Genomic DNA, 13,681 nt, shown 5'->3' on the forward strand with positions numbered 1-13,681 from the left:
CCAAGGGACAATGTTTTGACCCTGTACACACAAATGGCTGGGTTATCAAATGTCCTCTATTATAGTACAGAGGAAGTTGTTCAGTAGGATGTTAAAACAATTTCATTCTCCTTCCTCTGCTGCTGTTTCAGGCTGCCTCTGCATACTTCAGTCTCTGCCAGTCAGGAGTGCCATGCATTAAGACTGAAGGAGGCTGCACATGAGGATTTATGTGACTAGAAACTGTACACAAGGTAATGGAAAAACTGCATTTGCAGAACAAAATTTGGACTTAATGACACACCCCTCTCTCGTTGACAGTCCAGATTCCTCCTCCTTGAACTTAAAATCAAGTTCATTCTAAATCTCTCCAGTGAGAACCTAACTCATCCCAGATGATGACTATCACATTCCTACATACCTTTCTGGTGCAAGGGAGGCATTTAGAAGAAGCACAAATACGCTGACTGTAAATAAGGCCAGAATTTTCTTTCCTTTTTCTGAAGAGCAACACCAGTAATCATGAAGGAAGTTACCACTTAAAGATGGCAGGATCAGACTCATGCCCCTGGCCTCACTTCACAGATGAGTTGTGAAAATGAACTTGGACACTGTAACAGTCAGTACCATCAAAAATGCCCATGAGGGTTTAAACAACACCCAATAAATATTAGCTTGTGTTGCTGCCACACACATTAAACAAGGAAGATAAATAAATTCTCATTAAATGAGGCATGCTTGCCTCTGCTCTGAGTATGGGGTCTGTGGAAAAAGCACTGGGCAGCCATGTAAGCTGAAATCTATGTAACATATGAAGAGCCACAGAGGAGGCCATGTATTTGCACAGGCCACTTTCATTCTGGCATTTCCATCTTTGAGTGGTTGATTTTGCAACATGTATTTTGCTGTTTATGTATGTGTTTAGCATATAAATCTAAACTGAAACAGTGCATTAAAACACTTATTAGCTCTACAAAGTTTGAAATCTCATGTCTTAGCCACATTTTGCTACTCAGACTCATTTCAAGATCTGTTGCACATCTGTGCTCTCTCCCCTCTCCTTAAGAGAGCTAACTGTGGGGAGTAAGTCACTGTACCTTCCATACCTTTCTGCACAGATCCAATGTCAGCAAGGACGTTGGCAAATGTCCTCTGAAGAATTTTGCTGCAGTGGCTGAAGACACTACTGTGCCCATCTGTGTGCTCTGCCCTTCTTCTGTTACTTGCCTTATTCCAATGAACAGCTAGCATTGAGCAGTTCACCTTTGGGGGTGATTTTGTTGAAAACTTGGGCTATGCCTAGGAGCAGTTAAGGTACATGTTGCTCCTTCATCTTCTACTGGATCAATAACCCAAGAGGGTAGGAAGGACAGCTAGGAAACCAATAACACCTGAAAGTGCCCCTGAGAGATTTGCCAGAGTCTGTTGGCTAAAAAGCCTGTTAGCTATGTTGGTAAAGCGCAGTTAAAGGCCACAGTCTACTCTAGTGAAAACCAGTACCTAGTGTCATGGAAACTCATGGAGCTACATCAGTTTTACACCAGTTAACCAGTTATACCTGTTCATAGTTCATGTCCTGATACATATTTAGCCAGCAGAAGGCAAGGTTCCCTACAGTCTACACTGACCAGATGCATGTCAGGCCAGGGCATAGCTTCCTCTCTACGGAACTGCAGGTCCAACCCATTCCCACCTGCCGCCACATCACCCCAAACAGAGCTGCCACAACCTTCCCCAAAGTGATTTGCAGTCACTCAGGTAGCGAGCTGAATGTAACATTAAGGAATTCAATTTTTGTCTAATTAAGACATGCAATCAACTCGTCCACAAACACTTAAGGATCTTCTTAATAACGCTATTTTTATCAGCTTGAGTGCCAGACACTGTAGTGTGAGGTGATCATTAGTGCTGGTATTTGAAGTCAGGGAAGGTTTAGCTTACTGTATTTTCCCTCATGAGCTTTTGCTCTCTGCTAACCCACTCCTTCTGCCATTAATGTGCTGGCTCCCATTTGCTGCTAGCATCCAATATAAAATCATTTGCTATAAATTACTTTAAAAGTACTGATGGCCATCCTTCCAAAAATACACTCTTAGTAACCAGCTTCTAGGCACAATTTTAGGATACAGGAAACTAAAAGAAAAAAAGGACTAAAAGAAAAAAGGAACAAACTCAAATTGCTTTTAAGTAAAAAAATTTAGGAAAGAAGGTTTTCAAAACCTATTTTCTTGGGGGAAGATGCATATTGTCTATTTCTTTGTCCTCATTTCCTAATTCAGAAATGGCTTTTAGAAAGAAATTTTCTTTTCCCAAAGATATTTATAATAAAATAGTTTATCTATAAAATTAAACAACTTCTGCTGCCCAAACCTGTCACTTGTTGCCTCCATTTATCTGTGGAGTATTACTAGTAATATTTTAGCAGTTCTTATAAAGCCTTATTGTGCTTCATATTGTCTAGCATTATAGCAAAAGAAGACTGTGCGTGCCCTTAAGGTGTCACGACTCAGGTGGCTGGTATTTCCTCCCTCCCACCCACTCTTGTGAGCTCTATTGTAGTAACAGAGCAACAGTCGGAGGGCAAGTTACTCTTTGGGTCACGTCATGTTCCCACAAGGTCCTGTTCCATTAAGAGAAGAGCTGAAACTTGATGGCAAAATCCACAAAATGCTATGAAGGCAGCTGGACCCCTCCAGCTATGATATGCAGTGATTCAGCGCATGAGCCCAGGAATCTCTTTTGGCTGCTGGATGAACCATACCCCTCGATGAAGAAGTCTTTACCACAGGGTTGTGCAAACCTCACTTGTTTTCTCACATGATGGAGACTCCTGCACACGCAGGGCAGTGCTGTTTGAAAGGCCATATGTCTTGGTGAGTGAATGTAACGCTGGCTATAAGATCCTTATGCTGCACGGAACTGAGCACTGGCAAATCTCCTTGTCTTCATACAAGCTTTATTAATTTCAAGTGGATTTCGGGAAAGTCCCCTTGGCACAATTCAGTGCAGGAGGGAGGGTCCAATTGGGATTGCAATTGTTTGACCAGTGCCGGTGCAGAGGATTTGTTTTCAGAGTTAATTTCTTTGCCAAAATAAGGTATTTGAAATAAGAGAGAATAAAGCATTTCATACCAGCCAGGTAGAAAGTTCTCCCTCTGGCAAAAGACTTTTTAATTAGTTGTCATGATGGTATCGCCTTGTCTGATGTAGGTCTTGTAACAATGCTAGTGTGAGGTGGAGATTTTTCAGCCATGGGTTTTGGAATTCTGTGTTGAACTAAACACCGATTTTTTTTGATTGTTTGTGATTGCCCTTATTAAAAAACAAACAAACAAACAAAAAAAAAAAACAGGAAAAGAAGACAACAGGACAGAAGAGACATTTCCAGTGCATAAACAAACTCCGACTGGGTCACTGATGTCTCAAATGCTACAACTCATTGGGGGTGGCAAAAGAAAGCAATGCTTAGGGAGTCAGCTGCAGCCATCTGTCTCCAAGGAGCAGCTGGTGATGAGATGCTGTTATTAATGAAATGGGATTGCCATGTGCTGTCCATTTACTGCAGTAAGTGTAGTCAATTCTGATTCATGCTACCATTATGGCTACCATGCCTGGGAGGCAGCAGGCTTTGTTGGTAGTATTGGTAATACTTGGGACACCTGTGGTTCAAAAAAGGTGTGAAAAGCAGTAGATTCAGAGTGCTTATGCAGACTGTTTCTTGGTTGAATTGCCAGGCGACTGATTGACAGCTCCCGGAGCTCAGAGTTTCCTAGGCTAGCGATTCTTAGTCATCTGGGAGGTGGTGAGTAGGAAATGACATCAGCTATGTTATTCATATTGGAAAAAAATATGAATCGGTGGGGTTTGTAGGATTAATAGCATACTGCTAGCATGGAATTGAGCATACGAGTAAGACACTGTCAGACCACTCTGAGAATGGTTGTGCTAAACCTGCAGCTACATCAAATGGCTGGGGCTGAGCTCACAGATCCACCAGCTGGTAAGAACATGGGCTCACCAGGCTGTGTCTGTGCACAACAAGTCTTTTTTTGTTAACATCGATGGCTTGAGCTCAGGGGCACCTGAACTCCTGTGATGACATTGAGGATTGTCTGCCGAGTGAGAGGTGCCTCAACAGCAATCCAGGTGCTTCAGCCCAACCAGTTTTTAATATATTGCACAAAAAAAAAAATCTATGTACTTCACACAGCTTTGGTATTTCTGTATTTCCTACTCCATTTTCTATAAAACTACATTGTTGATGTTTTTATGCTGCCTTCTAATACAAACACATGTCTAGTCAAAGAAATTCTGATGCTGGGCTATAGAGTCTGTCTTTCTCAGAAAACTGTGTACTGTATGGAACAGTTTTTATGAGGTATTATCTAAACTTGTGGTTGTGACACTCATCTGACACAAGGTCCTGGGTGTTTGAGACCCATTTGTGAAGCAGGTAGCCCTCTGATGAGGTCTTGCCTGGCGACTGTTCTAAGGTACTGCCTTAGTACCTTAGTACCAGGTTTAGGTGGCCACCTCCAGGAGGTTCGCCCCTCCAGAGGCAAGTGGGAGAATTGCCCAATTTCTGGCTAGGCCATTTGGGCATTTAGCCATAAGGTCACTCAGCACAGTTACCTACTGGAGAGGTATTTGGAGCAGGGTCTTTGCCTATTAAATTGGTGACATGGGACCCAGTGGACTCGGGCAATGCAATGCCCAAGGAACTTGAGGATTGGTTTCAGGACAGCCTGCCAATGGTTTGTAAGAGGTTGCTAATTACTATCTATTGCAGTGATTTTTCCAAAGGAAGTGGATTGCAAATTCACAATTGCAATTTCACATAGACTACAAAGGAGTCCTCTGAATAAACAGCCTTTGATTCACCACCATCTTTTGCTGGATTCAGACTGCTGACTAGCTCCATACCCTGTTGTCAACACCCCTAGCTATCCCCTAGGCCCCCAGCTTTTCACAGAATAAAAGAACAGAAGGGAGGAAGATACAATGGGGCAGTTTGTGCCATGAAGCAAAGATGGAAGGGCTGATTTCTACTGTACAAAGAGAATCAGGGCCCTTATACTGAAACAGTGGTGGGGGTTGCTGTGATTTGTGCTGGAGGCCACACTTAGGACTGAGGCAGACAAGAACACAGACAGCACATGGGGGCAGCTGGACGCAAAAGCGTCTTACACTTAAATCTCTTACACAAATAGCCTGATCTTTTGTGCCTGATAGTGGTTATAGAGAGGCTCTGCATGGCACAGTGGGTGCTACATTTTGGAAAGGGCAAAGGTGTGGCATCATCACTTAGTCTGCACCTACCAAAAGGCATCCCTGGATTACATGCCTTCCTTATATTTCTGGCAAATCCTTTTAAGCTTTGCCCCATGCACAGCCTGCAAGGCAGCAAGGCATGGTACAGAACTGGAACCAAACATGTATAAATACTACAGTTAAGGATTCAAAGGTAAATAATTAGTAGATGCCAGCAAGGTACCCAGAAAATCTTTCACACTGAGGCAATTTCACTACAGAAAGTATAACATCACTCTTTCAACAACGTTTTCTTTCCATTATGGCCTGTCTTAAGAGCATTGTGGTGTCTGAAATAGCCTAAGTGCTATCAGGCCTGTGTTTCTGAGAACTACTCTGTCATTTTTCTCACAGGTGTCCTGTCTGCTTTTCGTTTCCTGGCTCCTTTTTTTTTTTTTGAGCAACTGCTGCTGAGGAATCAGAGGGGGGAAGAAAGATTAACTAGAAGAAATTAGAGGAAAAGTAGTGTCCTGTATGCTTTTCACACAGGACACAGATTTGCTCTGTTTAGTGGGACAAGGCAGTCTAAATATATAGTGTACTGTATTTTTTTCAGTGGTATCACAAGTACTTGGCAGCCCAATGCAAAAGCAGTACAAAATCTTATCTGATTCTTTCACCCCTTTTCTCTAAGTTCTGAGCTTCTAATGCTTTTTGTCTCTGTATTCTCTGTTATCACGTCTTATGCAATCTGTTTCTGCAATTTAGTATCAAAGATTTTGTCTGAAATGTTTTCATTCCTTAATGTGCATAATAGACATTTACAAGAACTGTAAGTATTCAGCTTTCATTCAATTATCTTTTAGCTAATGCCTTTTTATTTAAAACTCTATTTTGTCAAACAGCAGCTCATTTTAAGAAAGCAAGCACCAGTACAGAATGCCAGTTATCTCCAGTTTTGAGGGGTCAGATTTTCTCACACCAAGTATCTTAGTCTATAAGGTAGGTGTACCACTAAATTTAACCCTTGAGTCTTCAAGAACCATACTTCCCAGAATGTCTCTAATGTGTGGGATCTTTATGAATAATTAGTGGGCTCTACTAAAGTATTCAAAATTAAAACCGACACAGATCTGTTCTTCAAATACATCAGACTGCAGAGAAATTAAAAAAAAAGATATCCACCATCTGTATAAAGACCGCTGCATAGTGGGTATTTCCTGCCACCTAACCAGGGTTCATCCCATAATTTTCTTGGGAAATAAACAGCTCACTACTGTTCCCTTCAGATAAAGCAGTCTTTACAAAAGTAGCACATAAGAGAACACTGGAAGGAGACTGCAACAGCTGATCAAATGAGAGTTGTGTCCTGTCTTGTGTTTCCAGTACAGACAGCATGGCACAGAGTTGGTGAGGGGAGCTGCTGCAGGCAGCATGCTCTTCAGTGAGCAACATGTAAAGATGAGTATTTTGCCTGCCTCTTCTTAATTTTTTTTTTTAATGACCGTTACAATTCTGTGTAACTGAACAAACAGATATTCAAATGCTAACTCATATGTAAATTTGGCAAAGGAACTAGAGTTGTTCCCTGGCAGAATGAAAATGAACGCTTTAAGTGTGGCCTAAAGCTTCTGTCTTTTATGGGCAGGGTGAGCATGCAGCCATCCACAGGGTTAGGACACTGCTACAGAATTAATTATGAGCTAGATCAAGCAGAACACACATATTGAAGGGACTGCCATTTTCTGTAAGTTTGTGAAGGTTCAAAATGGTAGGCTCGTGTAGCTCGCCTCTACACATTATTGCAACATAAAGCAGCCTTGTCCTCATCATACTGAAATATTTCCCTTCTAGGTGAGAAAATGTACATATACAAGCAAAAAGAATGGTTGTGTGGATTTGTTTCATTTGTTAATGTCTATGTAACTATATATGCAGATTAGGTATTGCCCTTGAAGACCTGGAGAGCAGCCAGTGTGCCTCTTCCCTGGTAAACTTGATGTAAACAGAGTTATGCATAAGCAGTGTTTGTCATTACAGGGCCTGAGCCACTCCAGCTTCCAAGTCATTCAGACCAAGATTTTGTTCTGCAGTTTCTTATCTCTGTTTCCTGAAGAGTGGCAGTTTCCTGAGTACCCTCTAAACAGCACTTACCTTTGCAGCTCCAAAGTGATCTTTCCTCTAAGATCTTAGCAGAATTTCATGCACACTCCCCGCCACCCATGGCTGTGACAGTAACAGATGTTAGCATCTCTGTGTTTCCAGGGTCCCACTGAAGCCCTAATTGTTTTGTCACTCTCTGAACCTTGTTTGATCAGAGCTGCAAGATTTCCTCCTGACATGAGGGGTGGGGGTGGATGTGTGTGCATCCGCACATGTGCGTGTGTTTGTATGTGTAAAATTTCTGCTGTCATCTGCACATACAGGTATGTCTAAAGCCAGTCACCTGAGCCATCAGGTTTGGGCCCAAAGTGGTTCACGCAGAACTCTTCATTTTAATCAAGCTTTAAGAAAACAAGGAAAACAAACCTGGGGCATATTTTATTAGATATGTGTGTAGAGAGAAACAAAGGCCCCTCTTTTCCTTGTAGTTTTTACTTAATACCTACCTTTTTTACTTAATTTACTTAACACTTAAAACAGTTGCGGAAATAATATTGGCTTATTTTGTGGATGTCAGTAGATATGAAAATATTTGGTGCAATTCTGCAGAGTAATTTGGAAAACTTTTTGTATGGTATGATGCTTGGTATTTATTAAAGGAATGGTACTCTTTAAAAATTATAAAGGCACTGTAATTGATTACTAGCCATGGACTTGTTGCAGAAAATGAAGTATGCTGAAAGAAGAAACGTGTTAAAAGAAGCATGTTTTTCTGCATCTCAGCCAGTATTCTTTCTGTATGTACTAGACTTTGTCAAGGGTTAAACTGAACAGTGTGGAGCTTAAATTCTGCATCTCACACAGCTCTTTTGCTAATGTGTATTCAATTAAAGAAGGAGTCTATTCTAAAATTAACTGTGGCCCCAGGGTTTAGTTTTAACAGGATGTTTCCATTTGTGGGTACCGTCTGGCTTCAGTGCGGGGAAGTGGGGTTTTCTCTATGAAAACAGTGGATCCACGGTATAGCTGCAGTAGAGGAGAAGCTGGCAGGTGTAACAGTTAGGGTTAGTCTAGAAAAATTTGCCCAGAAAAGCTGGTTACATGGGCTATGAGTGTGTGATTTTCACTGCTGTCCCCCCACCTGGCATATTTAAACTGATACACCTGCTTCCATATCAGGACTTCTATCATTACAACAATGCATTGTATCGGTATCTTTCATTTTTGGTTTCCATATTTAAACAAAATCACAGAATCTCAGAATTGTCTAGGTTGGAAAAGACCTTGAAGATCACCTAGTCCAACCATTAAACTAACACTGACAGTTCCCAACTACACCATATCCCTAAGCGCTATGTCAACCCAAGTCTTAAACACGTCCAGGGATGGGGACTCCACCACCTCCCTGGGCAGCCCATTCCAACGCGTAACAACCCGTTCTGTAAAGAAATGCTTCCTAATACCCAGTCTAAACCTTCCCTGGCGCAAATTGAGGCCATCACCTCTTGTCCTATCGCTTATTACTTGGTTAAAGAGACTCATCCTCATCTCCCTGCAACCTCGTTAGCATATATTAACCCACATACACATACTTTCATCTGGTTTTCTAAAAGAAAAAAATTGTGCAGTCATGGTATATGCATCAATCCTTACAGTAATTCCTGAACTTGTTAGCTGATTTTAATCAAGCCCAAAAAAGCAGCAGAGGTCTCAGACACAATTACTTTCCCACAGATTTCATAAAGACAGATAAACCAAGTACAGGAAAGGTTTCCTGTTATTGCCTGCATGGAAGGACAGCCTGCAGTTCAGCCTTTATTACACTCAACCTACACAGAAAAGGAACATTATGAACGCTTTTAAATGTAGGAAACATGTCTTTTATAATCCACACCTTATTAGATATTAGAGAATCTAACCATAAGATATACAGCAAGAGCAAACTGATCTTCTTGAGTCTAGCTGCTCACAGCAGTGTACCACAGCATATCTCTACATAGTATCCACCCTATCATTCCAGCAGCATCAACACTACAGGTGCTGCCTCTTTTTCTAGGCTGCCATAGCTAGAGCTGCAGAACTTTCCAGAATAGACAAGCTTTTGCCTGCAATTAAATTTGTGAAATCGGATTCACGAGGCAATTAAAAGTGTATGTGATGAGCAAGGTTGGGATCCAGCTGTTAGAACCAGCAAGCAGTTAATTTCACTTCAGCCATGAGAGATACCTGGGTTCCTTACTAACTGGAGTATATGCTTTGCCCAGCAGGAGTCTGGGGGTTTTTGGTTTGGGTTCTTTTGGTGTCTTGTGGTTTTGTTTTTTTCTTACAGGGAGGCTCATTGGAAGACACCCATTTCACACACAGTGAGAAATAGGCCTTGCATAGCTAAGAGGAGTCATCGCCTGGTATAAATTCCTGACTCAACTCTTGAGTCTTGCCCAATGCAAATAAGGTATTTGCATGCCCACAAGCAACAAAGAAAGAACTTCATTGAGGTTGCAAATGCGAGGACTCAGAATAAGGAAATGCCAAAACTGAGACCTTGAAGAAACTTAATTTAGCTGCCCTTGGCCATATGTTTTTGGTTTGGTTTTTTTTTTTTTTTTTTTAATTAGCTGTACAAATCTTAATATACTCTATTCAGTGCTCTGGAGGGTAGAGCTTAAGAAAGAGAAAGATAATCCGATTCCTTTTTATCCTCCTTGTTCATAGCACCTAAAAAAATACACAGTGAGGACCTCATAAACCTTGCTCTTAATAGAGAAGTATTTTTTTGCTATGGGCTTTCCAGTTTCAGTCTTTACTATGGTATCTAACAGCTTCATAAGATAAATACATTTACCTTTTAAACCCAAATTTAAATAAAAGGGTTTTATTATTCACATTTTCCTTGTTAGAGTTTTAAGAAATAGATGTACTGCATCAAAACTAGGATTTCTCTCTCCACTGGAGAGTTTTGTCAGGTGTAAAGCACCCATAAATCCAGTTATATTCAGCTGCAGCTTAACACTAATGAAAGCAAGAAGCCAGATTTTTATCATGGCTTCCCAGAAAATGGGGAACATACAAATAACCAGCTGCAAAGAGTTTGGTCTCAAGGTCAGATAAATAAAAGTTGCTCAGGCACTACCACACTCAGCATCAGGGTGCCTGACTTTTGGACCCTTGGCTCTCAGGATAACACCTAGACCCTGAGTGAGATGCCTTGGAATAATATTCTAAAAATCTGTACGTGTACTACACAAAGCTGCTTAAAGTAACTAGTACAGGATGCTTAGGATATAGCTGTGCTACAAACCCAGCCACTCTCCAGAATTAAGGACCTCATTCAGGGATTTTAAGTCTTCTCCCTCTGCCTAGAAGTGTCCCTTTCTTAAAACGCAGCCACAGGATCAGTCTTTTAAAGTGTGGCTGGAGAAATACCCTTTACCAGTCCCTCTCCATATAACATTCAGCAGTTAGACCACTATCCTGAGGATGTTAGTGAGCAGGATTCAACTCCTTCATGACCAAATGGGAGGAAAATTGCCAAATCTTGACCTCTTGAACAGTAGCACCATCCCACCAGCAGAAAGCTGTCAGGGCCCTGATAGGCCTTAATGGCCCTGACCAGCCTCACCTGGGATCCCCCCACACACACTCTGCTCACGGACCAGGGCTCCATTTAAGCCCAGGTCTGGGCTTTCAGTTCCTGCCTAAGCTATCTAGGAGACAGATATGCCTTCAGTTTGGTCTCCTGCCTTATTTGCTGGATGAATCCATGTTGTAGCCCTCTCTCTGGCTGTGGCCCTACCTCCTGCTGCTCCTGACTGGATTCCCTGTATTAACTGCACCAGATTTGTGGCTTCATCTTGTCTAGGACTGTCAATGGACCCTGTGCTGTGACTACTCCATTCAGGTGTTGTGGGGCAGTGCTCTAGCTGGTGGGGGTACTGCCTGTCCTGTGGTCACCCTTGGCTCTAGGTGTGTCCTCCCTCAAGCAGCAGCCTTGCTCTTTCTGCTGCCTGAGTGTTGTGGCTTCTTGTCCTTCCCAAATGGGTATTTTAGTCAGGACACTTCCCTCTTGCTCCCTAGAGAATGTCCTCCAGTCACTTGTCTGGGAAGTCTTGCTTATATCCTCCTTCTGCCCCTGTTTAATGCATAGTACAACTTCCATAGCTCAGTGTTTGCTTCAAGTACTTTTTAAAAAAAAAATTAAAATCTACATTGAGGGTAATCAGTGATGCTATGTGGCTGTTACGGACCAGGACTGTAACCAGTTTCTGCCCTGGCCAGCTCATCCTAGCCTCGGGAGCCCTCCAGCCCCAGTGTAGCCGCACACGTGGCAGAGCTGACAGTGCTGTCCTGGTGATATGTCATCCCAGGCATTATCACCTTCCGATGCTTCGAGTGTTTAATAGACTCAGTTCTTGCTATTCTCTATTCAGGGAAGCTGCCTTTTCACTCCACAGTCAGAGCCTGATAGCAAATGTTTGCGTTTTCACAGCGAATATTGTGTGTCAGGGTACTCTGTGCTTGGATGACTGCCATCTGCATTTATTTTTTCTCCACAGCACCCAGGCCGCGGAGTTGCTATTCTGTTGCCCAATTTCTACTTAGAAGTGGCAGATGCTCGCAGGTGCCCTTCACCCCGCGGCAACCTGCCGCCCGCCTTCCTGGAGGGCCTCCGCGCCGGTATAGCCCAGCCTCCCCCTCCCTCTCTACCTCACGTTTGCCCCAACAAGGGATGAGGAGCAGTCACAGCCCGGGCGCCGGCGGCCCGCAGGGACGGGGGCTGCCTGGCGGCCCTTTCCCTGGGCCGCCGCTTCTCCCGCTCCCCTCTCGGAGCCGGCCGCCCTTCCGCCCCGAGCGCCGTCCCCCCGCGCTCCTCAGCAGCGGAACCCTCCCGCTCCGCTCCAGCCTCCGTTGGGCGTCGCCCCGCGGAGCAGGCGAGGCCGGTGCGGGGAGGGGTCGCCCCTTCCCACCGCCCCGGGAGGAAGTGACATGGCGGCGGTGGCGTCGGGGGGGGGGAGGCGAGGGGCGCCCTTTTCTTCCCGGAGCCGCCCGGCGGGTGGAGCCTAGCGGCCCCGCCCGAGCCGGCCGCCTCCCGGCGCGTGCAAACTAGTGGCAGCCGGTGGGGCTCGGCTGCCGCCCCGCTCCCGCCCGCTGCCACCGCCGCCTCAGCGCGGCGCCCATGCCAAGGCCCGCCGGCGCCAGGTACGTGCTCTTCCCCGGGCGGGCGGCCGGCTGGCCGGCGAGCTCCTCAGGTGGGGGCCGCCCTTCTCCAGCCGGCGTGCTGCCCCATTTGGGGGGAACAAAAAAACCAAACAAACCCCGGACCAGACCCGCCCCAGCCCCCTCCCCTAAACAACCGCCCCCCGGCGTGCGGTAGCGGCGAGGCGAGGGGCCGGCGGCGGGGTGTGCGGGCGGGGCGCGGCGGAGCAGGAGGCGGGCTGCGGACAGAAGTTCCCTGATTTATTCGCCGCCGGGCCGGGGCTGCCCTGCCGCCGGTGCCCGGCCCCGTCGCGCCGTTTCTCTCGCGGCCGCCGAGAATTTTCCTGCCGCCCGCGGGCCCCCTTTGTGTGGCGAGCGCGGCCCGCGCTGGGGTTTCCGTGGAAACAGCAGAGCTGCGGCGGCCTTGCCCCGCTGCCCCTCGCCCCCCCCCCGCTCCTCCGGGGGGCGCGGGGCGCTGCCGGCCGGGCCGGGGCAGTGGCGGCGGCCCCTTCCACTTTCCTTTCGGTCTTCCCCTCTGGCGGTGGCGGGGGGAGGGGGCGGGTAGGGCGGTTGCCGTGGAAACGGGCGGGTGCGATCGCCTGTTCGCTGCCTCCTCCCCGAAAGCGCTTCTCCCTGCCGGGGGGGTGGCGGGGGGACGCGCGGGCGCGGTGGGTGCCTCCGCCGCGTACCTGCGAGGCCGCGGGCTGCGGCGACGGAGAGGGGAGCCTTCCTCCCCCTGCCCTGCTCGCGTGCTGCAAGAGCGTAGCCTTTCCTCGGCCCGGGTCTCCTCCTAAAGGTGCTGAAACCGAGTTAAATAATAGCCACGAACAGACTTAAGGTGTGTCGACTACGTGCTGCAGGGAGAACTCCACGGGGGGTATTGTTTAACTAAGAAGTAATCCTTTCTAGCGTTTCTTTCAACAAGTGAGCGAGCGCTAACTCGTGTGGCTTGGAAAGACAAGCAAGAAAAGAGTCTGTCTGAACAATGTCACACGGAGACTTCTGATCCTTATCTTTGTTATGCATTTCTAAGAGTAGCAAGTGTTTCCAGACCATGCGCAAACATCTAAGAATGATGCAGGTGCATGTGTGGGAGAGAACAACCTTGCTGCTACATGAAAACTGAAAATAAGAGGTGGAAGGATGCAAGAAACTC

The 13,681-nt window shown here is 45.6% G+C and overlaps 1 protein-coding gene across 1 annotated transcript in view; it reads left to right on the plus strand.

Moving 5' to 3' along the window:
- Positions 1 to 12,409: 12,409 nt before the first annotated feature.
- AGPAT4 (1-acylglycerol-3-phosphate O-acyltransferase 4) overlaps positions 12,410 to 13,681 on the plus strand; it is an 86,761-nt gene continuing 85,489 nt past the window's right edge. The window contains exon 1 of the mRNA XM_074818636.1: positions 12,410 to 12,528. The gene's annotated coding sequence lies outside the window, so the exon portion shown is untranslated. The remainder of the gene's footprint in view (positions 12,529 to 13,681) is intronic.

The sequence above is a fragment of the Strix aluco genome, chromosome 3, assembly GCF_031877795.1.
Source record: "Strix aluco isolate bStrAlu1 chromosome 3, bStrAlu1.hap1, whole genome shotgun sequence".
In the NCBI taxonomy this organism is placed as follows: domain Eukaryota; kingdom Metazoa; phylum Chordata; class Aves; order Strigiformes; family Strigidae; genus Strix; species Strix aluco.